The sequence below is a fragment of the Piliocolobus tephrosceles genome, chromosome 3, assembly GCF_002776525.5.
Source record: "Piliocolobus tephrosceles isolate RC106 chromosome 3, ASM277652v3, whole genome shotgun sequence".
Lineage (NCBI taxonomy): Eukaryota > Metazoa > Chordata > Mammalia > Primates > Cercopithecidae > Piliocolobus > Piliocolobus tephrosceles.
Window position 1 is genome coordinate 110651172 of NC_045436.1, and position 15637 is coordinate 110666808.

Sequence of the window (15637 nt, forward strand, 5' to 3'; positions counted from 1 at the left end):
CCAATTCTGAGCTCCAGCCTACTTTTCCACAAAAGAAGATAGGCACACACGCTGTGCCCAGAAGTTACAGTTTCTTAAGAGAACCAAAAACCTGGAACTTTTTTCTAATGTGGCATTTCCCTAATTTTTAAAATATAGACCAAATAAATTGTATTTGCAGAACTGCGGGATGCACCTTCTATGAAAGTAGGTGAATGTGGTTCTATCCCCAGATAATGGGTAGAAACATTAGAAAATGTGCTTAGACAAAAACTTTCAACTTAAAATCCTTGTTCTTTCTTCTCTGCTATTTGAAGTGAAACTATTTCTGCCAACACTGAAACAGTGCTCTGGATTTAGGCATTTCTGCTACATAACCCACTAAACTAAAATTCTTCATCCAGAGACCTGACCTTTAAAGTAGATTCCAGCTCAATGGAAGTGAGATTATATGTCAGATGATTGATGTGGTGTGGCAGTTGGGGATTTCCATTTGAGATCCGGCCACAGCACTCCAGCCTGGGCCACAGAGCCAGACTCCGTCTCAAAAAAAAAAAAAAAAAAAAGAAACAAGCTGACCACTTTCGTTGCTGTGGGCTTCATCGTGGAGTCTCATTCCTCCATTTGAATTGTTTTGAATTGTTTTTTAAGCAGAATAATGGAGAGATTAAGTCATTTCATGCAATTCAAAACTGGAGTCAGACAAACATACAAAGTTTGGGCCTGATATAACTTCACCTGATCACAACAAACCTGCTATAATAAGTTTCAAACTTAGTTTACAAGGATCACTTGAGGCCAGGAGTTCAAAACCAGCATGGTCAACATAACAAGACCTCATCTCTTTAAAAAAAAAAAAAAAGTTGTAAATTAGCCAGGTGTGGTGGTGGTGCACCTGTAAACCCAGCTACTCAGAAGACAGAGGCAGGAGAATCGCTTGAACCAAGGGGTTCAAGGCTGCAGTGTGCTATGATGGCACTGCTGCACTCCAGGCTGGGTGTCTCTTAAAAACAAAAAGTTTGACCAGTCGAAGTGGCTTACGCCTATAATCCCAGCACTTTGGGAAGCCGAAGTGGGTGAATTGCTTGAACTCAGGAGTTCAAGACCAACCTGGGCAACATGGTGAGACCTCCCATCTCTACCAAAAACACAAAAATCAGCTGGACGTGGCGGGGTGGTGCAGGCCTGTGGTCCCTGCTACTTGGAAGGCTGAGGTGGGAGGATCACTGGAACCAAGGAAGTTGAGGCTGCAGTGAGCCGTGATAGCACCAACTGCACTCCAGCCTGGATGACAGAGAAAGACCCTGTCTCTAAGTAAATAGATAAGTCAATTTACAATTAATGTGGTAAAGATTACTTGTATGTACCAATGTAACTTGACTTTTGATATTTAAATGTATAATTATAATAAATGTATAATTAAATGTGTAATAATGTATAGACCCCCTCTGAAAGATGAGGGTAACACCAAGCAATATGTTCTTTGATTTTTTCACCAAGCATGTGACAAAATTTGGATATCCTCCCATCTTTATAGTACACTAATGTCACAATATTCTGTAACACCCAATAACAAATATATAACTTAAAAATGCAAAGACTACTAATAGTCAAAAACATTAGCAAGATGTGGTAGTGCAGACCTATGGTCCCAGCTACTCAGGAGGCTTAGGCAGGAGGATCGTTTGAGCCCAGGAGGTTGAAATTGCAGTGAGCTGTGATCACACCACTGCACTCCAGCCTGAGTGACAGAGCAAGACCCTGTCTCAAAAAAAAAACAAAAATATTGTAGAGTATTTCCCCCCCTTATCCAGGAAGAATACATTCCAAGACTCCCAGCAGACACCTGAAAGTGAGGATAGTAACCAAATCATGTATATATAATGTTTTTTCCTGTATATACATACCTTTGATAAGGTTCAGGGTTTAAATTAGGTACAGTAAGAGGTTAATAATAAATTAGAACAATTATAACAATATAACAATTTCATGGATGGAAGATTCATTTTTACTGTAGATCTTAGCAACCTCAGCATATGATTTTTTTTTTTTTTTTTTTTGAGATGGAGTCTCGCTCTGTCGCCCAGGCTGGAGTTCAGTGGCCGGATCTCAGCTCACTGCAAGCTCTGCCTCCCGGGTTCACGCCATTCTCCTGCCTCAGCCTCCTGAGTAGCTGGGACTACAGACAGGCGCCCGCCACCTCGCCCGGCTAGTTTTTTGTATTTTTTAGTAGAGACGGGGTTTCACCGTGTTAGCCAGGATGGTCTCGATCTCCTGACCTCGTGATCCACCCGTCTCGGCCTCCCAGAGTGCTGGGATTACAGGCTTGAGCCACCGTCATTTAAGGAAAGCGCTTTATGGCTTCTCTTTGGCATATTCAAATTGCCAGCATCATTATGCTTGCACTTGGAGCCATTAGTAAGTAAAATAAGGGTTCCTTGAACACAAGCACTGTGACAATGGATCTGAAAACTGGGAAGGCTACTAAGTGACTAACAGGCAGAGAGTGTAGACAGATATACTGGGCAAAGGGATGATTCACCTACCAATCGGGCTACTCAGAACAGCATGCAATTTAAAATTTACCAATTCATTTTTCTGGAATTTTCTATTTAATGTTTTCAGACCATTGTTGACCACAGGTAACTGAAACTGAGGAAAGCGAAACTGTGGGGCTGGGGGATTACTATGTTACTAATAACAAGAAGGCCAAACATTTACAAACACTTTTACTACCAAAAGATGTTAACATCTATTGTTAAATCATATTCTTCTAGCAAATTTGTGAAATAAAAATGTGTAACCTGAAATAAATTTTTAGGCAGAAATTGAGATATTAAGGGCAGGCTGTAACCAGCAAAAAAACTATATTGAAATTTCTCATCTTTCAGATTTTTTTCAGAAAATTTTATAGCCATATGTTACTTTCTTACTCCTTAAATTTATTTACTGGCTCATAGTACATTAAGCATTGTAAAGACTTTCGTTTTAATGAATCATGCAATTCTTGGACATAACGAAATACTTTTCATGAGTTAAAAACCTTCGTAATACACTGGCTAGTGTTTAGAACAAACTAAAATGCTATGATGTGATCTGAAAGTTCGAGAGGTACAAATACAGAAGTCAAATCCCAGACCCCAAAGCAAACTTTTTTATCAACATACAATATTAAACATATAGTGTCTTTTCTAATTAATATTAGACTATTAAAATCTGTGCTTATGATTTTAAGAGGTTCCGTACATTTTGACCTTTAACATTTTAATGAGTCAACATAATAGAATATTTCTTTAAGTAAATAGATCTTTTCCAAATATTTGTGTGTGTGTGTGTGTGCGTGCGTGTGTGTGTGTGTGTGTGTGTGTGTGTGGTTACAGTCTGATGATCTTCCCCAGCATATACTGCAAGGATTACTGAACTTAGTTGCATGACAGTATATATACTCAGAGTGCCCTAATCATCATTATTTGGATTTGAAGACGAAAAGAATGGGCTCAGTGGTTCAGAGGGAGAAATTTTAGTGAATACAAAGATGTCGTAAGCCTGGTAGCTTACGCCTGTAATCCCAGCACTTTGGGACGCCAAGGCAGGAGGATTGCTTGAGCCCAGGAGTTCAAGACCAGCCTGGGCAATATAATGAAACCCATCTCGACAAAAAAAAATTTAAAAATTAGCTGAGCGCAGTGGCACATGCCTGCAGTCCCAGCTACTCGGGAGGCTGAGGTGGATCACTTAAGCCCAGAAGGTGGAGGTTGCAGGGAGCCGAGATCACACCACTGCACCATTGCTAATGTTGAAAAATGAAATGTTTCCAATGTCTATATCCAGGAAAACTCTCTTGTGTATTTGGAGTTCCATGCGGAAGGCAATCTGAGGCATTGTGTTGGTGGAGACGTAACTTCTGTTTCTCTTAGTTACAGTCGAAATTCCAAGTTCTATAAACAGTTGTAACATTTCTTGTTGGCAAAGAGAGTTTTTTGCTTTTTTTTTTTTTTTTTTTTGCCCATGTACAGATGCCATTCTTTGCATGTTCCCAACCACCTCCCAGTAGTAGTGACCAGGTGAATCAAGATGAGCCCAGTGCACAAATTAATCTTTCGATGCACTTTTTGGGCACTCTTCAGATCATCAGAAATGATGAGATTATTACTGTGTCACCATCTCACGTCATATCCAGTTTTCTGGTTTATTATTAAAGATATACAACTCAGGAACAGCTGCGTAGATGAGATGCATAGGGCAAGGTACAGGAAGTGGTAGTGCACAGAGCATCCATACCTTCTCCAGGTGCACCACCCTCCCACCACCTTGATGTGTTTATCAACACAAAAGCACCATCTTCTAGTTTTACACTCATTATTAGACCATGGAAGAACATCCGATGTGGCTTTCTGTTAGAAAATGAAATTTCCACCAAAAAAAAAGAGTAGATATGTAGATTCTGGCCATCTTAAACAATGGCATTGAGGTGACTTACAGTCAAAACACAGATATAGAATAGTTTGAGAAAAGTAAAATAATTATAATTTTATTTCAATTTGTTTTAGATATAGCATTCTTATATATTTATAGCTGTATGACTATAAAAATAGATGGAAAGTTGCCATATAATGAAGACTCTTTTTTAAAAAAATAGATTGCTTCCCTTTACACATTTCATGTTACACATTTCTGGTAAAGTCAATACATGATCGTAGCTAACTGCAGGATTCTGAGATCCTTAAACGGGAAGAATTTTGACAATGAGGGAAGAAAGAGTGATTGCTACATTTTGTCTTCTACTGGAAAAATATAACCTAACCCCCATGTATTTTGCATTAAGGTGGCTCTCAAAGACCTATGAGAAGTGAGAAAGACTGACACAGATTAAATAAATGTCCTTATCCCAAAAGGCTTATTCCACTGCCACAGTGACCTTCATAAGTCATCTCTCCCAATACCTGATTAATCATTTTTCCTCATAAGTCAGTGTTTTCCTTTGATAACATGTCTTCTATCATCATTAGCCTCACTGTGTTTTACTGTTAGGAATAATTATTTTTCCTTGGCCAGGCGTGATGGTTCACACCTATAATCCCAGCACTTATGGATGCAGAGGCAGGAGGATCATTCGTGGCCAGGAATTTGAGACAAACCTGGGCAACGCAGTGAGCCTCTGTCTCTACAAAACATTTCTTTTAACTTTTTTAAAAGAATATTTTTCCTGCCTAACATTATTACATTACACCAAGTTAAATGTTCATGTCTTTGCTTTCCAAAAAAGTAAAAGTTATAAGGTCTATTAACAGAATATATATGCCTCCATTATTAAAACAAATGCTTTTAAGATATCAGTAATATTTAAATCCTCTGTTAAAACTACTCCATATCATCACTATACCTTGTAAAATTTCATATATGCCTAAAAAAGAAATCTGATTGTATAGTGCAAAATACCAAGATACTCGCGAATATTCTTAACAGGAAATATGACTCATTTGACATGAAATACAATTCTGTGATAGAGTTTTGACCATGCTTTTAAAAAAGCTTGACCATGCTTTTAAAAAAGACTGCAGGATATAGGCATCTTCACCACCAAGAGAGACGCTTTCGTCCTTACCCAGCAAATGAGGCAGGGGATAAGGGGAGTTCCGTACCTTGTCCTCACACCTCATGACAGGGATAGCTTTCTCCCTAGAGAAGTATCTCTCCTAGAGTAGGATTACAAACATATTTCTGGATATGTTCCCACCCTTTTTTTTTTTTTTTTTTTTGAGACAGAGTATTGCTCTGTTGCCAGGCTGGAGTGCAGTGGTGCGATCTCAGCTCACTGTAACCTCTGCGCCCTGGGTTCAAGCAATTCCCCTGCCCCTGCCTCCCAAGTAGCTGGGATTACAGGTGTGTGCCACCACACCCAGCTAATTTTTGTATTTTTAGTACAGACGGGTTTTCACCATGTTGGCCAGGATGGCCTTGATCTCCTGACCTCGTGATCCACCCGCCTTGGCCTCCCAAAGTGCTGGGATTATAGGCATGAGCCACCATGCCCAGTCCTCCCTCTTCTTTATAGCCCTGCATTTCCTTCCTGTAGACAAGCTACTACCTTGCCTCCTGTTAACATTTATATAAAACTTTAGCAGAGTACAAAGTAAGAACTAACCCTTATTGGGCACTTGCAATATGCCCATGCTATCCTAAAATGCTTTACATGTATTAACTCAGTAAAACTTTCTGATAACACTATTTGATAGCATCTATGATTACTCTTACTCTACAGAACAGAATACTGATGCACAAAAAGGTTAGGCACAAGCGCAATGTCTTACGATTTTAAATAGGGTTCAAAAACAGCTATTATGACTTTATGGCTCATGCTTTTAACCACACCATACAGATTCTTTGAAAATACATGATAAATGACATGACAGCTACAGTCTGAAATGATAAGGTACCTCCTGCTGTACCCTCCATCTACTTATCTTAGATGAGTGTGCCGCCACAGCTCAGGGAACCCTACTATAATAAGTGGGATTATGTTTAATTTCTGATTAACTGGGTTTTTTTTTAATGTTTTTTAATTTCTTTTTTTTTTCTCTCTTTTTAGGTTTTCACTATTTATTTATGACAAACTTTCCATATCCATGATTCTCTCCAGTCAAAAATTTTTTCAGATGATGCCACTGGCCTTGGCCAATCACAGAATGTAGTCATCTGACTTACCCACCCTGCAAATGACCTCGCAGATAGCACAGGTTTTAAACTGGCTATTAAACCTGCCTATGACCTTGTCAACCTCTACCACATTCATCTGGATGGACGCATGGTTCTTGACACCAATAATGCGATTACTAGTAGAGCCTTTCTGCTGCGTGTACAGGTCCACAAGCTCGCCACTGTAATTCTGCATCTCAAGACCATGCCTGCTGCCACCACACTGCACGCGAGTAGAGAAAAGAAAACAACTTGGTGTCTGTAAAATTTAACAAATATTTGCTAATTATCTGAAAAGGGTAAAGCACTGTAGATTGGGGCAGCTAGCAGCAGCTGAACAAGTTGAATAAAACAAGTCATGGCTTCAGAGTTTACACACTTTTGAAGGGGATAAAGTATGTACAGGACCGTATAATAGAGACGGAGACAAATTGGGGGTGGAGATAAGGCTGACTCTAAGTTCTGTACAAATGATGGGTTCTAAGGTCATATTATTATGGTACGTTACCTTCAAGTCTCCTCCTGGCAGTATGGTGGATGTTGTGATCTTACAAACCTCTGGAGACAGGAAAGCAGCTCTTGTCAGTTTGGAAGCAAATGGACAGTTCCCCTGGAAACATATTAAATTCTGCCTCAGTGCGTTGAACTGATACTAAAGGTCTATATATTCATGACACACATATGCAAAAGAATCGATTCAAGTTACTGTAGTTACCATAGAGGGACAGAGAAGAAAATATTGAAGTTCAATTCAGCTTTTGCTTCAATCATTTATTAAAATTTACATCTTGTTTTACCCAGGCTTCTATCAAATGTGGTAGAGACTGTTAACTGAACATGAACAGCATGCTAAGTAGTGTGTGAACCAGTTCACAATCAGAACCCATACAGTGTGATAAAAATTACGGAATTTCAGAGGTGGAAAGTGATATAATCAATTGGAGAAACTGAAAGGAAGCAGAAAAGAAACATTTTTTTGAGCACCTAGTATGTCTCAGACATTATGGTTAGCACTCTCTATATATTACCTCTTTAATCCTCTAACAAGTGAAGTAGATTTTATTACCCCTACCTTGCAGCTCTCTACTCCAGTCAGACCTGAAACACTTTCATTTCTTACCAAGCTGTTTCAGGCCCTAATGCTCACTTGGGTTAGAATATCTTGTTCTTCTCATGATCACCTGATTCAATGGGTGACTATGTGGATTCCAGGGTAACCTCCCCTCTGAGAGCTTTCCCGAGCTCTGTCACCTACCAATTCAGGGTTAGAATGGGCTAGGTTCTAGTTTGTACCCCAACTACAGTTTACAGACCCTCAGAACTACATCTATCACTTAACTACAGGGACTTCCTTACATGGCTGTCTGCCTCTACTGAACTGTAAGAGCTTTGAGGAAAGGGAGCATGCCACAATGTTGCCTTAAAACCCAGTGTCGGTTGGGCACAGTGGCTCGTGCCTGTAATCCCAACCCTTTGGGAAGCCGAGGTGGGTGGATGACCTGAGGTCAGGAGTTTGAGACCAGCCTGGCCAACACGGTGAAACCCTGTCTCTACTAAAATACAAAAATTAGCTAGACATGGTGGCGTGTGCCTGTAATCCCAGCTACTCAAGAGGCTGAGGCAGGAATGTTGCTTGAACCTGGGAGGCGGAGGTTGCAGTGAGCAGAGTTCATGCCACTGCACTCCAGCCTGGGCAAAACAGCAAGATTCTGTCTCCAAAAAACAAGCAAACAACAACAACAACAAACCCAGTGTCAAGCAGCATGCTTGACATATACTAGGTATTGAATAAATGAATGAATGACTTAGCCAAAAATCTAGTAAGTGGTAGAGCTAAGGGGTTGAGACCAGGGTGAAATCTCAGGTCTGTCTGAAACTCCAAGGTTAGCCTATCTGCACCTAAGTTTTGGTCGTCTTTAAAAGAGGAAGAATCTGGTTGTTGTTTTTTTGTGGTGGTGGTATGGTTTTCTAAGGGGGCTTGGAGGTAGTGTGATCTATGAATATTAAATAATAATACATAATTAATACCAGTCATCGTTCTGGACACATCATAGATAATCAAGAAATGCCAGTTCCCCTCTTCTTTCCCTGTATCATCTTGTTCAAAGTTATACTTGAAGTGACAGAGTAAAGACCCAAACGACTCTACCATGCTACCCTTTTGTCACAGATGCCTCACAAATATAAGCTATTCATTCTTATTTTTGGTGATTTTTTAGCCTTCTTAGCATTTATCATTTCATTTTATTTTTTCCTATTTTGGCAAACTTAAAATTGCAATTGTAGTTGAAAACAATATAGGCAGACTTGAGGCAGGAAAGAGGCTTTACCCTGGCTAAAAGCTTCCAAAGGGCAAGAACCATGGCTTTTCCATCTGTATATATGCCTGTTCCCAGTAAGGGCTTAAACATTTGCGGACTGAAGTGCATTGGCCAACTTAAGCCTGGATCATGTCCCGGATCTTCAATGCTAGTCTTAAGAGAAAAAAATGCTGGCAGCTAGATAAAAAGAAAAAAGAAAAGAAAAGAAAAAAAAAAAAAAAAACAGGAAATGGGCAACTGTTCAGTGTATAGAACTATATAAGAAAGGATATTCTGATTCTAGAGTGAAAAGCTTATGCAATAAGGTAAAATCAGGACAGCATGACCAAGAGAATGCTATAAGTAAAATCCTCAACGAGATAAAGATAGGTGAGAAACTCTGAAACTTGACAGTTGTAAATTTGAAAGCAAAGCTTGGAGATATAAAAAAGACTGGTCCCCACCACTCCAAACACACGAATCTGCTTTAGGATGATGATTAATTTTCCCCAGCCTAAAATATCTCACCTTTTTCACTCTTTTTGTTCTTGCTGTTTCCCTAACCTTGAACACTGTCTTTTCCTCCTCACCATCCACTTTAGGCATTTACAGCATTCCTAATTTGCTTTACCTTCTCCATGATTTTTCCCAACTTCTCACTTCATAATAATACAACAATTCTCAGAATTACCATAGCACTTTTGTCTGCATATAAAGCCTGGCATACTGTGTTCTTTAATGGGTCACTATGCATAAGTCTTAACTATGAAACAAAATGCATGCTTTTTGTTTAACTATGAAACAAAATGCATGGTTTTGATTTTTAAGTAATCCCATTGCATATGTAGCCCAATACTAGGCATATTACAGGTGCTGAATACTTTAGTGCCTGGATAGTAAATGCCACTTTGAATTGACATTTTGAGATGTGTGGGGTTTTTAAATTGCATTTTGGACTAACAGGAATAAAATGAATTAAAGACAAATACTTTGAAGGGGGAGTTACAACTGAACAGAGTCTAGATAAGCAGAGATAAGTTTCACTGCACTGGTGTTTTAAGGTAAAAAAAAAAAAGTTCCTATTGTAGATCTTTCCTTGAAAAAATCTCCATGAAGTATGAGCAGATATTACCTAAAAACAATTTTTATTATTTGTTTTCATCTTGTTAAAGATCATATACCACCTTAGTGTATATTACAAGTTACAATGGAAACTATATGTACCCACTTCTTAAATCATATTACTTGTAAATTGCTTTTTATTGAATGTTTTTCAATTATGCTATTTGTGTATTGCCCTGAAAATAATATTTAAAGGAGTCACTCTTTTTTTTTTTTTTTCTTTTGAGACTGAGTCTCGCTCTGTTGCCCAGGCTGGAGTACAGTGGCTCACTGCAAGCTCTGCCTCCCGGGTTCACGCCATTCTCCTGCCTCAGCCTCCCGAGTAACTGGGACTACAGGTGCCCACCACTAGGCCCAGCTAATTTTTTGTATTTTTAGTGGAGACGGGGTTTCACCATGTTGGCCAGGATGGTCTCAATCTCCTGACCTCGTGATCTGCCCACCTCGGCCTCCCAAAGTGCTGGGATTACATGCGTAAGCCACCGTGCCTGGCCAGGAGTCACTCTTAAAAGGATAAGTACAGTAGTTCCCGCTTATAGGTGGTCTTACTTTCTGAGGTTTAATTTACCTGTGGTCAATCTCAAGCCAAAAATATTAAATGGAAAATTTCATAAATAAGCAATTCATATGTTTTAAGTTGCACACAATTCTGAGTAGCCTGATGAAATCTCACGTGATCCCACACCACTGTGAATCATCCCTTTGTCCAACATATCCATGATCTATATGCTACCCATCTATTAGTCACTTAGCAGGCTTTTTGGTTATCAGATTGAAAAAATATAATATATAATAGGATTTGGTACTATCCTTGGTTTCAGGTATCCTCTAGGAGTCTTGGACCCTAGCCCCTAGGATAAGGATGGGACTATTATATACTTCTTAAAAGTCTTTTCGTTTTTCATACTTCAACATGACACCTTATTTCTCTTCTCTCTGTTATCTGCTGACACGAGTGGGCCTACTAATACTGACAGATAACATTTTTTCCATTTACTGTGACAACACCCAACTAATGTTTACTGATAAACTAGCAGCAGCAAGTCAGAGCATCTACAAAATGCAAGAGGAATTTGCAGTCCTGAGTTAACTTTAATTCAAATGTGAAATTGTGTAGCTAAAATAAACTCATATAATGTAAATATTTTACAAAAATGCTTGTCACTTTTACACAAATAAAATATTCTCTGTTGAAGGCCGGGCGCGGTGGCTCAAGCCTGTAATCCCAGCACTTTGGGAGGCCGAGACGGGCGGATCACGAGGTCAGGAGATCGAGACCATCCTGGTCTACACGGTGAAACCCCGTCTCTACTAAAAATACAAAAACTAGCCGGGCGAGGTGGCGGGCGCCTGTAGTCCCAGCTACTCCGGAGGCTGAGGCAGGAGAATGGCCTAAACCCGGGAGGCGGAGCTTGCAGTGAGCTGAGATCCGGCCACTGCACTCCAGCCCGGGCGACAGAGCAAGACTCCGTCTCAAAAAAAAAAAAAAAAAAAAAAAAAAAAAAAAAAAAAAAAAAAAAAAATATTCTCTGTTGAGTCCCCATACCATATCCATATAATAGACAAGCACGTTTGTAATTTCTAAACTTATAAACTGTTTTTTCTTTTTTAGAGACAGGGTCTCACTGTGTCACCCAGGCAGAAGTGCAGTGGTGCAATCGTAGCTCACTGCAGCCTTGCACTCATGGCATCAAGCAATCCTCCTTCCTCAGCCTCCTGAGTAGGTGGGATTACAGGTGTGTGCCACCATGCCCAGCTAATTTTTATATTTTTTTGTAGAGATGAAGGTCTTGCTATGTTGTCCAGGCTGTTCTCAAACTCCTGTCCTCAAGCAATCTTAATGCCTCAGCCTTGCAAAGTGCTGGGATTACAAGCATGAGCCCCTGTGCCTGACCAAACTTATAAACTTAATATAGATATATGTATGTCTGTGTATATGAGTGTATTTAGGCAGCAGTGCATTAAAATGTCCATTCTGTATTCACAGATGCCAAATTCAAATTTTATGTACATATGTGAACATACTTCCTCATTAAAAATGTGCCTAACGATACATTTAAATCAAAATAATTATTATGAGAAAAATTAATGTCAGTATTTTCCACCAAAGAAGATTAATCATAGATTTGGCACACTTAAACTTTGAACTTTCTCATAATAATAGGACTACAAACAGGTGATCAAAACATTTAAAAATCAAGTCAAACAACTAAAATTGTTTCATATAATTTTACATAACAATTTTAATTTTTGTTGAATTTATCACTTGTTTGGATAACACTGACCTACAGCCTCAAAGACATAGAGTAACTAGGGCCAGCTACTTGGCTTGCCCTATGTACCTAATTAAATTAGTCAAATACATACTGGAGGCCTATACACACACACACACACACACACACACACACACACACACAGCATTGTACTACTCACAGTAGGAAAATAGAAATAAGCCATAGCCATATTCTTTGACAAACATTGAATCTAGTGGGTACAGGCATGGTCTGTTGTATAAGTTGTCATCCTGTACTTTTTTTGCATTCATTCTGCCTCTGACCATACATTCATTCTATCATTCACCATTGTTACGTTTCTCACTTACGACTTAACTACTTTACTTGCCTATAATTATAATAACATTTGTCTAATAATGAGAATGCTAACCTTAGCAATTAAACTCCTCCTAATTGATTGTACTCTATAGTAATGCCCTGCATATCGGGAATAAAATTTAATTAAAATGTATACTGTATGTACATTTTGGATAAAAATAAGTACCTTTAAGAGAAACATCAATGTTTCAGTTTAATAAAATATATTAAGAATGCAAACACCTCTCCTTATTTAAAAGAGGTTTGCTTTAAATTCTTCTTCATCAGAAGAATCCATCATTAGTAATTCTAGTAGAACATTCATTAATATTTCATGTTGTCACATCTCTTTTCAAAAAAGCAACATTAGGCCGGGCTCGGTGGCTCACGCCTGTAATCCCAGCACTTTGGGAGGCCGAGACGGGCGGATCACGAGGTCAGGAGATCGAGACCATTCTGGCAAACACGGTGAAACCCCGTCTCTACTAAAAAATACAAAAAACTAGCCGGGCGAGGTGGCGGGCGCCTGTAGTCCCAGCTACTCCGGAGGCTGAGGCAGGAGAATGGCGTAAACCCGGGAGGCGGAGCTTGCAGTGAGCTGAGATCCGGCCACTGCACTCCAGTCTGGGCCACAGAGCAAGACTCCATCTCAAAAAAAAAAAATAAATAAACAAAAAAGCAACATTAATCACTAATTCAACCAATTCAATCTACTGAATTACTAAGAATTTATAAGCATGTTCTAATTAGGTACTAATTAAATCTTTAAATTCTAAAACTGATTTTTTTAAAAGTAGTAAAATGCAAAAGCTACATTGTACTTTTAGTTATGTGATTGTTTAGGGAAAGGCTTTTGTTCATACCTATCCTTCAGCACACCTACAGAGTGTGTAATTAAACTCAGTTTTATAGCTATGCTTTATCTGGTAGTATGAGTATATGGATATTGTTTGTGACAGCGCTTTCAAGATAGCAGGTTATCATCTTGTAAAAAATACAATTTCTTAGCCAACGAGTTTTACTGGTTGTAGTGCATGTAAAGCAATATATTTTGTGAAAGAAACAGAGAAGAATATAACTTGATTATTTCTGTGGTTTTTATTCATTGACAAAGAGAAAAATAAAGGTTGACAACTTCACATAAATCATATTTTCTTAAATAAAAGCATGATACTATAAAAAGGCAATGGTGTTAGTTAGGGTGCCTAAATTCTAATGTATAATGGCTGATTTAGGCTGTATGAATAATGCATTTTATCTCTGAAGACAAATTTAAGTTCTTGATGATGCCATTATTTTGCTTGATTTGTTTGGCATGTTCATATCTGGTATTTGTTATTAGAAATCCAGGAAGAGCAGAAAATAAAAACTTTCTCCAACAAGCATTTATTATCCCTCTAGCCCTATAAATGTTAGCAGAAGGGACCAATGTAAGTGTGAATAGAAGATAGGCATTCAGTATCTACATACTGACTTTATATTTTTGAATCCTAATATCAGGATTGTCTTTTATAAACAATCGAGCACTTTGTCAATTCACGTTTAATTTAGGCTTCATTATTCAGCACACACGTATTAACCTAGCCCCTATATGTGACTCTGCACATTGATTAAATGATTAATAAGGCACATTCTCTTTATTAAGGAATTATACTCTGATGAAGAGTTAGATGCATTCACATCTAACACAAAGCAGGTGCTGAGTGTTGCAGTAGAGCTGGGAAGTGTGATAGGACCATAGAGGGAAGGATTAATTGTAATAAGGTATTGAGCACGATTGTATGTGGGAGGTGGCATTTGAGATGAAGATTGAAGAAGAGCTAAGACATCAACAAATTGTGATGATGGGTCAATTCTATATGAGTGACTCCATCTGGCCCATACCTCACATCTGATCCCCGTATCACCTGTTCTGCTTCATCTTCTTCATATTTTACATAGCACTCATCTTCTAACATATTTTACAATGTATTGTATTTATTTTCTGCCTACCCCCACTAGAATGTTCTGACAGACACTTTCATTTTGTTCACTGATGTACATTGGTGCCTACTAGTTCCTGCTCATTGTGGATGCTTGACAAATATATGTGGAATGAGTTAATGAGAGGAAAACATAAGTAAACCACTGAGGTAGAAAATGCGGATTTTTTTTTTCAAATAATAAAGGATCCAGTGTGGCTGTTAAGACTAGGAAAGACCTTTTGATGGCCATATAGTACAAGTGGGAAGAGTGCTTGATGTAGAAGGAAGTGGCCTAAATGCTTTTCCTTACTTTTCCCCACAACCAAGCCTATTTCTCTGTAGCTCAATTTCTCATTTGAGTAACTGACAATTCAACTATAACACCATGCATTTTATAAATAGTTATTGAATAAGTTAAATAAGAAACTCCAGTTCTGACATCTTTATGATATTTTTACCATCCCCCATTTTATTTGCATCTATTTTCTTTGTATTTTGGTTTTGCTGCTCTGAAATTGTACTTTCTTAAAGTTGCCTCTATATCACTTCAGTTTATTTTTAAAAAATACTGAAGCCTATAAAGTATATGAATCCCCTCTATCAAATAGAATGATGTTGACTGAATATGTCCAACATTTGCTGAAGTCAGATGACACCAGAAGATGACATGCAATGTCACAGTAAATACACGCTACTCCCAGCTGCTACATCAGTTTTTACTGTTCCAAATTGCACCAACATATGGGAAAAGGGATGGTCTTAGAGACAGACCTAAGCAGACTAGAATCACTAAAAATATAATTTGTGGTATGATAGTGGGTTTGGTGTTCATTCTGGAAATTTGCATTGTGAATAAATTCATATCCCTCCTCTTTCTGTCCTTCACAGTGTCATTTATTCACTCATCTGTCTTATAGTATTATTTAACCATTTTGTTTTGTTTTGTTTTGTTTTGTTTTGTTTTGTTTAGAGACAAGGTCTGGCT

The 15637-nt window shown here is 38.5% G+C and overlaps 1 pseudogene; it reads right to left on the reverse strand.

Moving 5' to 3' along the window:
• Nucleotides 1–6580: 6580 nt before the first annotated feature.
• On the reverse strand, nt 6581–6871 carry LOC111534556 (annotated as a pseudogene).
• Between the last annotated feature and the right edge of the window lie 8766 nt (nt 6872–15637).